Source organism: Ovis aries, chromosome 1 (assembly GCF_016772045.2).
Source record: "Ovis aries strain OAR_USU_Benz2616 breed Rambouillet chromosome 1, ARS-UI_Ramb_v3.0, whole genome shotgun sequence".
Lineage (NCBI taxonomy): Eukaryota > Metazoa > Chordata > Mammalia > Artiodactyla > Bovidae > Ovis > Ovis aries.
This window is the reverse complement of record NC_056054.1, coordinates 219,940,008-219,954,086: the sequence shown is the minus strand read 5'-3', so window position 1 is coordinate 219,954,086 and position 14,079 is coordinate 219,940,008. Positions and strand designations below refer to the sequence as shown.

At 41.2% G+C, this 14,079-nt stretch overlaps 1 long non-coding RNA gene across 1 annotated transcript in view; it reads left to right on the top strand.

Moving 5' to 3' along the window:
• The window catches only part of LOC132658461 (uncharacterized), a 50,006-nt gene that overhangs the window by 20,285 nt on the left and 15,642 nt on the right, over positions 1-14,079 (top strand). The gene's annotated exons all lie outside the window — the stretch shown is intronic.

Sequence of the window (14,079 nt, the reverse complement as noted above, 5' to 3'; positions counted from 1 at the left end):
TCCTCTGTCCATGGGATTCTCTGGGCAATACTGGAGTGGATAGACATTCTTTTCTCCAGGGGATCTTTCCAATCAGATGCAGGACTGAACCTGCATTTCCTGTGTCTCCTGAATTGTAGGCAGATTCTCTACCCGATGAGCCATTGGGAAAGCTCAGACTTCAGTGAGGGAGGAAGGAATCGAAAATCTTTATAGATGAGACAAAAGTTGGATACATTTTAATGATATACTATGAACCAAGTACAAAACAGAGAGTTCATTTTCCCAAAGCGTGACCCAAATGGGCCACCAATATCAGAAGTACTTGGGGAAGCTAAGCACGATTCAGTTTCTGGCTCCTTCCCTAATCCTATTGGATAAGAAACTATGGAGACAGATCCCAGAAGGCAAATGTTTAACACTCACCAGATGTAATTCTGATGGGCATCAGCTGAAAGAATGACTGAATAATTCTGTTATTTAATATGAAATCATTTTAGTAATCTGGAAAGTTTATGTTTTTCATTATCTTCACTGACTTTTCTTTCAATTGTATCCAAAAACAAATGTGTCATAAGCCGTCAACAGAACATTATAAATAACCATAGAATAGGAAGTACATTTAACAGGCAAAATATGTTGCTTATTTTTGTATTGGGACAATTTAAAGAGGCATGGTGTGATGAAGCCACTGAAGAGTTAAGGAGTATTTATCTTTTTAATGTCTGGAGCACCTATTTGTTGATGTGATTTCATTTTAAAGCAGTGATTTTGCTGACTAAGAGTGCCCAATGGAATTGGCAATAGGGAGAGAAAGTGGCACAGTGCCCAGGAATCATTAATGTTAAAGGCTTCAAAGGTGCTGCTAATGGACAGTACTGGTGAGAAGTTCTGCTTTAAATGCAGAGATATGTAGAGTGTGTTAAAAAAAAGAAAAATTGCTACCCTGCACTCTTGTAAGGGTGGGGAGCAGTTCCTGAAATTAGACAACTTGGTTGGAGTCAAGTGAACTGAGGGAAAGTTCTCCTGCTACCAACAGTATTTCTCTTGCTTAGTTTCTGCCATTCTCTCTTCATTTTTTTGCTGTTTTAACTTGGACTCTATTATACCTACTCTGGTGGGCTTCCGTGATGGCTCAGCAGGTAAAATATCCGCCTGTAATGCAGGAGACACAGGAGACAGTGTTCGATCCCTGGGTCAGGAAGATCCCCTGAAGTGGGAAAATGACAACCCATTCCAGTAGTCTTGCCTGGAAAATTGCATGGACAGAGGAGCCTGGCAGGCTACACTCCATGGGGTATCAAAAAGTAAGGCATGCCTGACTGACTCAGCACAAGCACACAGCTCAATACCTACTCTGGATTGTTGCCAAAACCTTCTAATGGATCTCCTGGTATTCATTCTCTTTCTTCTACTTGCTGCCAGAATTCCTTTCCCAAATTAGACCTGTTTCACTTTTGAGCTTAAAATCTTGCAATGAATAGTTTCTCGCTGCCTACAGAGTCAAGTCCAACGTCCTTCCCACTCCAGCTAAGACACCCTGGCTCCTACCGCCCATTCCCCTCCTTGACCTGAGTCACTTTTTTTATGCCATTTACAGCCATATTTTCCTACATTGATTGTAGTTCACTGAGCCATTTGTGGACTTTCCTCTCTGTTTCTTCCTCATAAACAAGAGATAAAGCAATGTAACAAACCAAACCTCTTGAAAATACACATTTCTGGCCAAGGTCTTATAGGCCAGAAATGTAATATTTTCACTTCCAACATCCCAAATTACATGACTACTCCTGGGGGAGAGTACACGTTATCTCAATCCCAAGGATTTTCAGCTCAGTCCATGGAGTTTCTCCTGGGAAATCCTCTTATCTTTATATGAGCTGCTGGCATCTAATGACAGGCCTTTTGGCAACAGGGAATTTTCTGGGAAACCTTGGCACTCAGATCCCTTTCCCATTATCCAAGATGTCCTATGTCCCAAATATCGGCTGAGGGAAAAATGAAGCTCTTGAGACAAAGGAAAAGGGCTCTTACATGGTGTGAGTTATAGATAAGGAACCTAGAAGAATGGAATCTAACCTTGTTCAATCTTGCAGCAGTTCTTACTCCAGGCTCCTGATTCTGCCTAGATTGGGAGTTTAGCATGTTTGGAATAGTCAATTAGAAGACAGAGGAATTGTACTATTCTCAGTCCTGATTGCTAAAGATATACCTGGTTTAAATATTAATGAGACACAAGACTAATAATTCTGCTCAATTCCTTTTCTTCAAAAAATCCCCAGCTGTCTGCAAAATGCCTAGATGCTTGCTTTCCAAAAAGACTCTTAGATGCTTCAGGGCAAATATTCTTTCTGTGTTTCAAATAAAAATTCTCTTATAAGTTTCCTTAACTTAAAAAAATTATATGGTAAGCTTTAGGAGCTTGGTGTGTTTCTAAGACAGACAGTGACAGGCCAACAGCAGAATATGATTTGAAAGCAATTGTAAAATAGTGCTTCCAAGAACAGCCTGTCTTTTCTTCCTCCTTCCTTCCCTTCTTCTTTTCCCTTCCTTTCTTTCTTCTCTTTTCTACTTCCTTTTTCTCCTGTACTTCTGCCTTTTCAATTTTTCCCTTTCTCTTTCTCTCTCTTTTGTTTTTGCTTCCATCCATTTATTGGACAGTACAATAGGCCAGATTGTATGAGAGATAGAAATACTAAAAAAAAAACCCACTACTGCCTTTAAAATCACACAACCTAGTGTTGGAAGAAACATATAGGTATGCAGTTAACCAGGATGTTTGAGGTTGCTGACTTCTTTTAAAGGAAGGAAGGCATTTTCTCCAATTGAATGACATAGTTATTCATTCATAGTACTAGATTATTTTCATGGTACTTAGAACTGTAACTTCTTGTTGTTGCTATAGCATAAGGACTGAGTTGAAAAGTGCTCAAAAATAGGTTTCAAAGGGAAGCAAGAGCAGATAATAGTATTATCAGTTCAGTTCAGTCGCTCAGTCGTGGCCGATTCTCTGTGACCCCATGAATCGCAGCAAGCCAGGCCTCCCTGTCCATCACCAACTCCCAGAGTTTACCCAAACTCATGTCCATCAAGTTGGTGATGCCATCCAGCCATCTCATCCTCTGCCATTCCCTTCTCCTCCTGCCCCCAATCCCTCCCAGCATCAGAGTCTTTTCCAATGAGTCAACTCTTTGCATGAGGTAGCCAAAATATTGGAGTTTCAGCTTCAACATCAGTCCTTCCAATGTACACCCAGAACTGATCTCCTTTAGGATGGAATGTTTGGATCTCCTTGCAGTCCAAGGGACTCTCAAGAGTCTTCTCCAACACCACAGTTCAAAGGCATCAATTCTTCAGCGCTCAGCTTTCTTCACAGTCCAACTCTCACATCCATACATGACTACTGGAAAAACCATAGCCTTGACTAGACAGACCTTTATTGGCAAAGTAATGTCTCTGCTTTTGAATATGCTATCTAGGTTGGTCATAACTTTCCTTCCAAGGAGTAAGCGTCTTTTAATTTCATGGCTGCAAACACCACCTTCAGTGATTTTGGAGCCCCCCAAAATAGTATTATAGTTGATAATAAAGGATTTGGCATTTGTCCTGAAGTCTGTGAGAAGCCGCTACTAAAGGACTTCAAGCAAAGATATGAGATAATCATAGCATTAGGAAAAAAAAGTTATCTGGTAATAGTGAGGAGAATAGCTAATAGTGTACTAATAGTAGTGGGGAGAGGGAAGGGCATTAGGTGGAGGTAAGGAGATCTTAAAGGAGGGTGTTGCTGTCATCTAGACAGTGATAAAGTCATTACCAAGTTGAACCTTTAGAGAAGATATGAGGTTTTAACTCACAGAAGAAATGTGGGTGAGTGGCAGAGAGAGAGTTCTGAAGTCACCCAGGTCTTAAACACAGTGTCATTAACACAGGAGGAAAAGACCTAGTGCTGGGGTTGAGGGGGCATGATTTGGGGTTCAATTTTGAGCATGTTGAATTTGAAGCATCTTACTGGATAGCTGACATATATTTAGGGGGTAAATGGCTTGGGAACTCAGAAAAGAGGTAGATAAAAAATGTAGCTTTGGAAGTTGGTAGTCTAGGTGGTGGTTGAGACCATGGGCTGGATACAATCATTCAAGAATTGGGCAGTGTAGGGGAGAGAATAAGGAAGAGGGAAAAGCCCAGAACCTTGGAAACACCAATACTTAAGGGAATAAGAGATGGAAGCTGGGGAGATTGAGATTAAATGAGCTGGAAAGTAGAAAGAGGGCTTTAGTAAGTGATCTCAACAGGAGCCAAGGAAGAAAACTTTCAAGAAAAGATGATGCTAGCATTGAATATTGTAGATAATTCAAGAATAAAGGACCCAGAGAATGTTAATTAAATCAAGCAACAATGTTTTCATTGGGGACTTCAGTGTGAAAGATTTCCATAGATTAGGGTAAGGAGTGGAACACAAAGTTTGTGGAGGAGTGAAGGGGTGGGGCCTTGGAAAGCTGGGCGAAAGCTAACGAGGGCACCAGCATGGCGACGCTGGAAAACCTAAGCTGAGGGCAGTAAGACTGAACCAGGGTCCATGATGGGATGTAGGTGACCTTCAGTGGAGTCCTAGGAACTGAAGAAAACCACGCTGTGTCAGTGCTGAGCCCCAGGAACAGACAGAAGGGGCTGAATGTGCACTCACATGGGCTGAAGTCTGGGAGCACAGGCTCTGGGGGCTGACCTCATGGCCTCTTTTTCTGCGACCCAGCTCCAAAACCGGAGAAGGAGGAGAAGCAGGATAATACAACCTGGGCCCCTCTTTCTGTTCATGTCACTGTACTCCTCACATCGAACCCCCTGTTCTCCCCTTAACGACCCGCCTAGCCAATCCCACTAACAATACTCAAAGAAGAAAGCTGTGAGCTCACTTATGGAGGAGGATTCATATTGAATTCTACTCTGGGGTGCCTTTTTATTAGTTTGTTCTACTGGGTTAAAATACATTTTTTAAAATATCTTATCTTATTATTTTTGGAGGGGTTGGAAAGACTTGCGCCTGTCTATCTAGAAAAAAAAAAGAAAAAAAACGCCCAAAGAGAGAAGATGAAGATTCTGGAGAGAAACAAGCTCTGGAGAGGTGAGACGTGTTGGACACAGAGCAGTAGTGAAGACAAGGAGAGCCCTTTCTGCTAGGTAGGAGGTCAGGCAAGAGAGACACCGAGGGGCAAAGTCAGGCATTTGACTTCCTGTCCACTGGCCCCGGGTTATCCAGTTACCCAGACTCATCTGGGGCCTGGGTTCATGACTGAACTAAGGCACGATGGCTAAATTCAGGAAGCAGATTCTGGAGCAGTCAGTTATGTGAGTCAGTTTTCAGAAGAGAGTTTTATTTGGTTCACTGTTGAAGAAGAAGCTTTATTAACCTTCGGTGGCTGAGGTCCTGAGAGGGCAGATGAAAGCCAGGGTTAACTTTTTAAAAATTTTTATTGGGGAATATCCCATGGACAGAGGAGCCGGGCAGGCTACAGTCCATGGAGCCGCAGAGAGTTGGACAAGACTGAACAACCAACACATACACATACATGGTTGATTGACAGTGTTGTGTAGTTTTAGGTTATACAGCAAAGTGAAATCAGTTATACACATACATATATCCACTCTTTTTTATATTATTTTCATTTATAGGCCATTACAGAGTATTGAGTAGAGCGGGTCCTTATTAGTTATCTATTTTATGTATCTGCATGCATCCTCAGTTGCTACAGTCATATCCAATTCTGTGTGACCCAATGGACTCTAGCCCACCAGGCTCCTCTGTCCATGGGATTCTTCAGGCAAGAATACTGGAGTGGGTTGCCATGCCCTCCTCCAGGGGATCTTCCCAACCCAGAGACCTAGCAGCCATCTTCTGCACTGCTGATTCTATACTGCTGAACCACCAGGGAAGCCCATTTTATATATAGTAATGTGTTTATGTCAGTCCCAATCTTCTAATTTATCCCCCCTTTTATCTCCAAATAAACATATTTATTTTCTATATCCATAACTCTGTTTCTTTTTGCAAATAAGTTCATTAAGCAAGGGCTATTTTAATGCAGGTTATTGTTTTCATGAAGAAAGAGGCTAGGCCATCCCCAGGAAGTGAGGTGTGGGCCTTGAGGAAAGGAAGAAAGTTAATGAGGAAGAAGGCACAGCTACGTCTAAGGCTAATGAAGGACTGTTGAAAAGTGTGGAGGACCTGGCTGGGGATAGCGAGAAGAGTAGTTAGTGCTGTTATTTATCTGATTTCCTTCAGTGTTCAGTAGCTTAATGGAGCTTCCCTGGTGGCTCAGATGGTAAAGAATCTGCCTGCAATACAAGAGACCCAGGTTCAGTCACTGGGTAGGGAAGATCTCCTGGAGAAGCGAATGGCTACCCACTCCTGTATTCTTGCCTGGAGAATTCCATGGAAAGAGAAGCCTGGCAGACTACAGTCCATGGGATCCCAAAGAGTTGGACATGACTGAGCGACTAACACTTTCACTTTTCACTTAGTAGCTTAAATAGAAGAATGTAAAAAGCAGACAGCCAGCTTAATACAGGGATAAAATAATGTCCAAAAAGAAAAGAAAGGTACTAGTTTAAAGATTCCCAGAAAGATTTGATAGAGGAAGGGCATTTAGAATTCCCAGTCTGAACAGGAGAACTCAGGTGGTTGGAGAAGCAGAAAACCCCTGTTCTGTTAAAGGTTATTGAGGCTGGTGTGGCCTGGGGGAAATCTTTGTTACACATTTGTAAGGCAGCCTACAATCACATAAGCATTTTTGGCAACCACATCACAACTTGGGCTTATGTTGAATTCACTGTCGACCAAAAATCCCTAAATCTTTCACACGTGCTGCTCTTAAATCCTGTTTCCGCCATGTTGTACTTGTAAAATTAATTACTGTTTGGGGCCTAAATGTAGGGCTTTACATTTATGGTTATTAAATTTCATCTTGTTAGGTTTAGGCCATTGCGCCAACTCTTAGAGAATATTGGGTATCTTGACTCAGGTTTTCACACATTTCCCCCATAACTTTCAATGAGACAGAATCCAGAGGAATTCCTTACGCACATTCAAAAGTGACAGATTTACCCTATGTCTTATTTTTTAGTTCACATCTTTGTTTTGTCTAAAAGGAACTTGGTCATATTTCTTTCTAACATCATAATTTGCCAAAGTGTTCTGGTTAGGATGTTTGTGCCTGCAAGGGTGGAACTCTGAATCAGCCTGGAATAAACAATAAGGACATTTATTTGTGCACAGAGGTAGGGAGGGCTCCAGGCACAGCACAACCAAGGCTCAGACTGTTCTGCTGTTTAGAGTTTACCTTCTCCGTGTCTTGTCCCCAGGCCAGTTTCCTTTGTGGATATAAGCTGGCTGCCAACAGCCATGGGGATAGCGTGCTTCCTTGTCTGTGTCCAAGAAAGAGGGTGGGAAGGGGAGAAAGTGTGAATAGAAGACTATTCTTTCAGTTTGACTAGGACAACCTCCTATATCACTTTTACAGTGAGGATGTGGGACTTTCAGTGCTAAAACCAGGAAAGTCCTGGGCAAGCAGGGACCGTTGGTCACCCTGGCACCTACACCTAGACCAGTGACCTCTGCCAGGATGAAACCTGACTTTGACTGGCTTAACCCAGTCAAAGCCCTTGGCAAAGGGCTTCCCTTGTGGCTCCTTGGTAAAGAATCCACCTACAGTGCGGGAGACCCGAGTTCAATCCCTGAGTAGGGAAGATCCCCCTAGAGAAGGAAATAGCAACCCACTCCAGTATTCCTGCCTGGAGAATCCCATGGATAGAGGAGCCTGGTGAGCTACAGTCCATGGGGTCGCCAGAAGTCAGATACAACTTAGGGACCAAACCATCACCAGAACTGGCAAAGGGATGGGAACACATGGTTGGTTTGCAGACATGTTTCTGAAGTGTGACTCTGGTCTATCGGATTCCACTGGATGCAGATTCCTTGGCACCAAACTCACTGATTCAGAATCTCTCAGCGTGGAAATAGGAAATTGAATTTTTATCAAGCACTGCAGACAGTGCCCTACACAGCAATGCTTAGAGAAACACTGGTTTAGACTTGATAGTACTCACTCCTGAAGCTTGGGTCAACACCCAAAATGGCAAGGCTGCTATACAATGGCCGGGGCTGGGGAGGATACTGGGGAGTCACAGTTCCTTGGTTTTCTTGTCAAGTAATCCTGTCTTCTAGAAGGGAAGGAAGATGCTTTGGGATTCCTTGTTCTTCACGAAATCATACTTCTTCCTGGTAATACCCAAGGGCATTAGTAAGACTCCCTTCAGTAAGTGTTCACAAACCATGCTTGAGAATCATTCTTGCTTTTTTTCTTGGAATCAGTATAAAACTCTTAAGTAGCCAGCTTGCATAATCCATGACCTTAAAAAAATTTTTTTTGATAGAATAGTATTTCCTTGTATTTAGTTCCTATGGAAGTAGCATACATTTGAAGTTAAGTGGAATATATAAGAGATTGAGCTCTGGTCAGGAAAAGAAGCAGAGAATCTAAGCTTTTCATTTGCATATATTGATTTTGCATATATTTCTTAACTTCCTGAAGCTTATTATCTGCAAAATAAAATAAATATAGAACTTACCTCACTGGGCTGTTGAATTAAATGAGACAATGTTTATAAAGTTTGAGCACAGTGCTTGTCTCAAGTGGTCAGTAAATTTTGATAATTAATATCCTGCCTTTTCATTCTTTCATTATTTGAGATATTCTGAGGACTAAATAAGGCCAGGCACAGAGCTTGTCACTAAAGATCACAAAAATGAGGATCAGTCCCTGCTAGCAGGGAATTCACAGTATAGGCATTATAATGTAATGACACTGTAGTAGATTTATGTACTGGATATCAGGAGAAAACAGAGGAAGGAATGCTCAATTTAGAGGATGACCTGGGTCTTAAAGAATGATCAAGAATATTCTGGATGAATATGGGAAAAGGAGGAGAGAGGAATTCCAGACAAAGGATATAGCATGAACATTAATAAAAGCAGAGAACATGAAAGAGTAGAGCCCCTTTGTGAATGTAAGTGATTTTGAAAGCTGAAATGCAGCCTTCATGGGACTTCCCTGGTGGTCCAGTGGCTAAGACTCCACACTCGCAAAGCAGAAGGCCCAGGTTCGATCCCTGGTCAAGGAACTAGATCCCACATGCCACAACTAAACATCTCAAAAGCTGCAACTAAGACCCTGTGCGGCCAAATAAATAAAAAGAAAAGCGGCGTTCTTGTCAGGAGCAGTGGTAGATGATGCATAGGAGGAAAGCGCTGATTCAGGGCTTTGGGCTTCTGTTCTACAGATGGAACAGAGTTTTAAACAAAGGAGTTAGTCATGTGGTTACCCTTGCGTTTTAGAAAAATCAGTCTAGGGACAGTGGATGAGGAGGTGGAGGATGGTGAGACAGGGAAATTTCAGAGCTTGCAACATTACTCCTAGTGAGAGTTGATAAATGTTAAAACAAGAGAAAGGTATTAGGAACAGAGTGGAAGGATGCGAACAAGAAAGGTAGGGTAGATACAAATGACAGGACTGAGTGACTGATTAGGCATCAGGTGGGGAAAAGGAAGATTTGAGGACAATTCCTGTTTCTGTCTTGCTGAATGGTGATGTCATTGTCTAGACAGGACTACAGGGGGCGCTGCTGGTGGTGAAAGAGTCAAGCTTTGAACCTATTGAATTTTAGTTCCACGGGAGACCTCCAGGTGGAGGTGCGCTAGATTGTCTGTGTCTGGGGAGTACGTTCTGGGCTGGAGAGATGGCTGGGGAATCAGCAGGGAATGATCTTCAGGCACTGGTATCTGTGGGTGACAAAAATTGCCTGATGATGCCTCAGCAAAGTATGTTAATTAGAAGGAGAGCGAGTACCTTCAGAGACTACCAGATTCCACAAAGCTCGTGAATGATTCGGCGATATAATCTGTATGTTCTACCAGGGTGCAAGTGAAGTCGCTCAGTTGTGTCCGACTCTTTGAGACCCCATGGACTGTAGACTACCAGGCTTCTCTGTCCATGGAATTTTCCAGGCAAGAATACTGGAGTGGGTTGGCATTTCCTTCTCCAGGAGATTTTCCCGACCCAGGGATTGAACCTGGGCCTCTTGCATTGTAGGCAGACGCTTTACCAATTAAACATGTTTAAGCTCTGTATTTTTCACACTACTCTTTCCAAGATTTCTTGCTGATCTGTCTAGTCCTTCATTTACTCCCCTTCAAGTAACTGAGATTTTTCTGTCAGTTTCCCCCCTCCCCCAAGAGGGTAAAAATATGATAATGTTCTAAATTTTTAAATTGCATTTTGTTTTCTAATTGACTGTCTAGTTTCTTTGGAATTTCGTATAGCTGTTTTCTTATGTTCCTGTCCAAAATTCAAACAATTCTAAATAGAGAACTTAAGAAAAACTAAGTTAAAATATAATGTTACTTCTGATGAAGAAATGGGGATGAGAAGAATAAAAGTGACACAGCTCTGAGAAATATATGCAGGAGAGAGAAAAATACTACAAAGTCTACGTCCAAGAACATTTTAAGAAAGTGAAATGGATGTGTTTACTGCAGCTGCCCTGGTATTTAAATGAGCTCTTGATAAAAGTGAAAGTGGAGAGTGAAAAAGTTGGCTTAAAGCTCAACATTCAGAAAACAAAGATCATGACATCTGGTCCCATCACTTCATGGGAAATAGATGGGGAAACAGTGGAAACAGTGTCAGACTTTATTTTTTGGGGCTCCAAATTCACTGCAGATGGTGACTGCAGCCATGAAATTAAAAGACACTTACTCCTTGGAAGAAAGGTTATGACCAACCTAGATAGTGTATTCAAAAGCAGAGACATTACTTTGCCAACTAAGGTCCGTCTAGTCAAGGCTATGGTTTTTCCAGTGGTCATGGATGGATGGGAGAGTTGGACTGTGAAGAAGGATGAGCACCGAAGAATTGATGCTTTTGAACTGTGGTGTTAGAGAAGACTCTTGAGAGTCCCTTGGACTGCAAGGAGATCCAAGCAGTCCATTCTGAAGGAGATCAGCCCTGAGATTTCTTTGGAAGGAATGATGCTAAAGCTGAAACTCCAGTACTTTGTCCACCTCATGTGAAGAGTTGACTCATTGGAAAAGACTCTGATGATGGGAGGGATTGCGGGCAGGAGGAGAAGGGGAAGACAGAGGACGAGATGGCTGGATGGCATCACCGATTCGATGGACGTGAGTCTGAGTGAACTCTGGAAGTTGGTAATGGACAGGGAGGCCTGGTGTGCTGCAATTCATGGGGTCACAAAGAGTTGGACATGACTGAGTGACTGAACTGAACTGAAGGTAAATTCTTCAGTCTTTTCCCTCAGCAGTTAGAGAAGCAGTTTGGGAAAAATTAGAGGGGAAACCCCAGTCATTTTGCGTGAGAAGAAAATGTATAAGAGTTTAGTGAAGTAAAAGACCTGCCAACTGCAAACTAGAAACCATTCCTGTAGCTATCCAGGAAGTAAAGAATGCCAGCTAATGGACGCCACCTAGTGGGAAACAAGGGTTTCAGAACTTGAAGGTGACCAATGTGAGATTTATTCACCCTTTCAATAAAAATTCATTGAGGATCTGCTCTGTACCAGGCACATAAATAATTTCTAGGCATTATATAGTAATCATTTGCAGTTATGTCCATAAACCCAGAGGTCCAAGAGTTCCAACTTTATTTTTCTGTGACATAATTACTATCTATTTTAAACCTCCACTTCATTGGTGATGAAAACTTCAGTCTCAGTCACTTTAGCGCCCCAGCACCTTCTGCTCTGGTTGGGTCTGAGCTCTAAGGTTTAGTTGCCGTGGGGCCTCTGCACTGCTGTCTATCCAGTCTTCTTCTGAGATGGTTTTATTTCTGTGTGTTGTTTGGACATTAGCCCTTATAAGTCACTGCTGAAAAATCTGCTCTTGTTTCTGTGTGTAGGCTTTAGACCAATTAGGGGAAATTGATACTTAACAAAACAGGTATTTCCTCATTTACTTAGGGATTCTTTAATTTCTACTAGCAATGTTTTGTAATTTTCAGTGTGTAAGTTTTGCACATTATTACTAAATTTATTTAAGTATTTTATATTTTTGATGTGATTGAAACTTTAAATTTCAATGTCAAATTTTTCTTTGTTAGTACATAGATTATAATTGATTTATTTATTGATCTTGTGTCCTGCAACCTTGTCAAATTCATGTATTCTAGCAGTTTTTTCTAGATGGCTTAAGGTTTGCTACATAGACAATCACGGTGCCCATGAATAATGACAGTTTTGCTTCTTCCTTTCCACTTTATAGGCCACCTAGTTCTTTTTCTTACTTTATAATACAGGCTCAGACTTTGAGTATAATGTTGAATGTAAGGGTAGAGTGAATACCCTTGCCTTGTTCCCTATCTTACGGAAAAAAATATTCAAGCTTTCACCATTGAATATTATGTTAGATTAAGAAAGTTCCCTTTGGTTCTTAGTTTGGTGAGAATTTTAAATCAGAAATAGGCTTATAGTTTATAAATGCTTTTCCTGTTTCTATTACAATGATCATAAGATTTTTCTTTTTGGTTTCTTAATATTGGACACCCCCGGGAAAGATGCCAGAGGCCAAGCTATTTTTTTCTATCTATATATGTATGGGATTCTCAGGTGGCTCAGACAGTAAAGAATCCATTCAGATAGAGGAGCCGGTGGGCTACAGTCCATGGGGTTGCAAAGAGTTGGACATGACTGAAAGACTGACACTTTCATGTCTTCATATATTGCTAAATTCCATTTGTTAATATTTTGTTGAAGACTTTTGCATCTATTTTCATGAAGGATATGGGTGTATAATGTTTTTAATTGTATGTTTATTAAGTTTTAAGATTAGGATAATGCAGGCCTTATGAAATGAGTTGAGAAGTATTTCCTCCTCTTTTGTTTTTCTGAGATTTTGTGTAGAACTGGTATTATCTACTTCTTAAATATTAGGTAGAATTCATCTGTAAAGGAATCTGAGACTGGAGGGTTTGTTGTGAGGTGAGATGGGGTGGGGAGAAGGATAGGAGAAGGAAGAGGGACTTTTAAGTGGGGAAGGAAGAGGGACTTTTAAGTTGTTACTCTGATATTTATTATCTATTGTGTAGCAACTGTTGATGTTAACATCTTCAGGCCCATTAAATTTTTTCAGATTGAGTTCCTTAACAATAGTACAGTAATTTCAGATTTTAAGTAATTTACTTTGGTCAACTCTTTTTTTTCCCCCTAATGTCTCATATTTATAGCCTTCCAAATGCCACCAAACTCAGTTCTGCCTTCAAATGAGTTCCTTTTGCCTGTAATTGAGAAACCATTAAGGTCTAAGAAGAAGTTTCCCTTGCCAATTGACTTTTCTTTCCATGATGGTATTGATAGTTAGGATTCATCACTTTTCATTTTACCCAATGGGCATTTGAAGTATCTTATTGCAGCAGCATGATAAGAGTGTATGAGACTTATCAGTTCTGGAAAATTAATTTAATTTCTTGGTAAGTTGAATGCTGGCCCTTTTTTGCTCACTCTTCTTTCACTGTTGACCTCTTGCTAATTTTGACCCCTGTCTTTCACTATTTTGCTTTTTCTGCCCTTTATAAGTAAAACTTGGAATCTAGGCTGTTTCAAGATTTAGTTGCCTTGGATAAGAAGCTACTTAAAAAATAAATGCCTTTGAATCACTGAGACTTCTATTTTCCACCGTAATCTTGAGACTGGCTTTTTAAATATACTTTTCCACTACCATATCCTTCTCACCTTCCCCTCTCATATTTGTAAATACCTAAACAAAGGTCCGTCTAGTCAAGGCTATGGTTTTTCCAGTAGTCATGTACGGATGTGAGACTTGGACTATAAAGAAAGCTGAGTCCCGAAGAATTGATGCTTTTGAACTGTGGTGTTGGAAAAGACTCTTGAGAGTCCCTTGGACTGCAAAGAGGTCCAGCCAGTCCATCCTGAAGGAGTGTTCATTGGAAGGACTGATGTTGAAGCTGAAACCCCAATACTTTGGCCACCTGATGCGAAGAGCTGACTCATTTGAAAAGACCCTGATGCTGGGAAAGATTG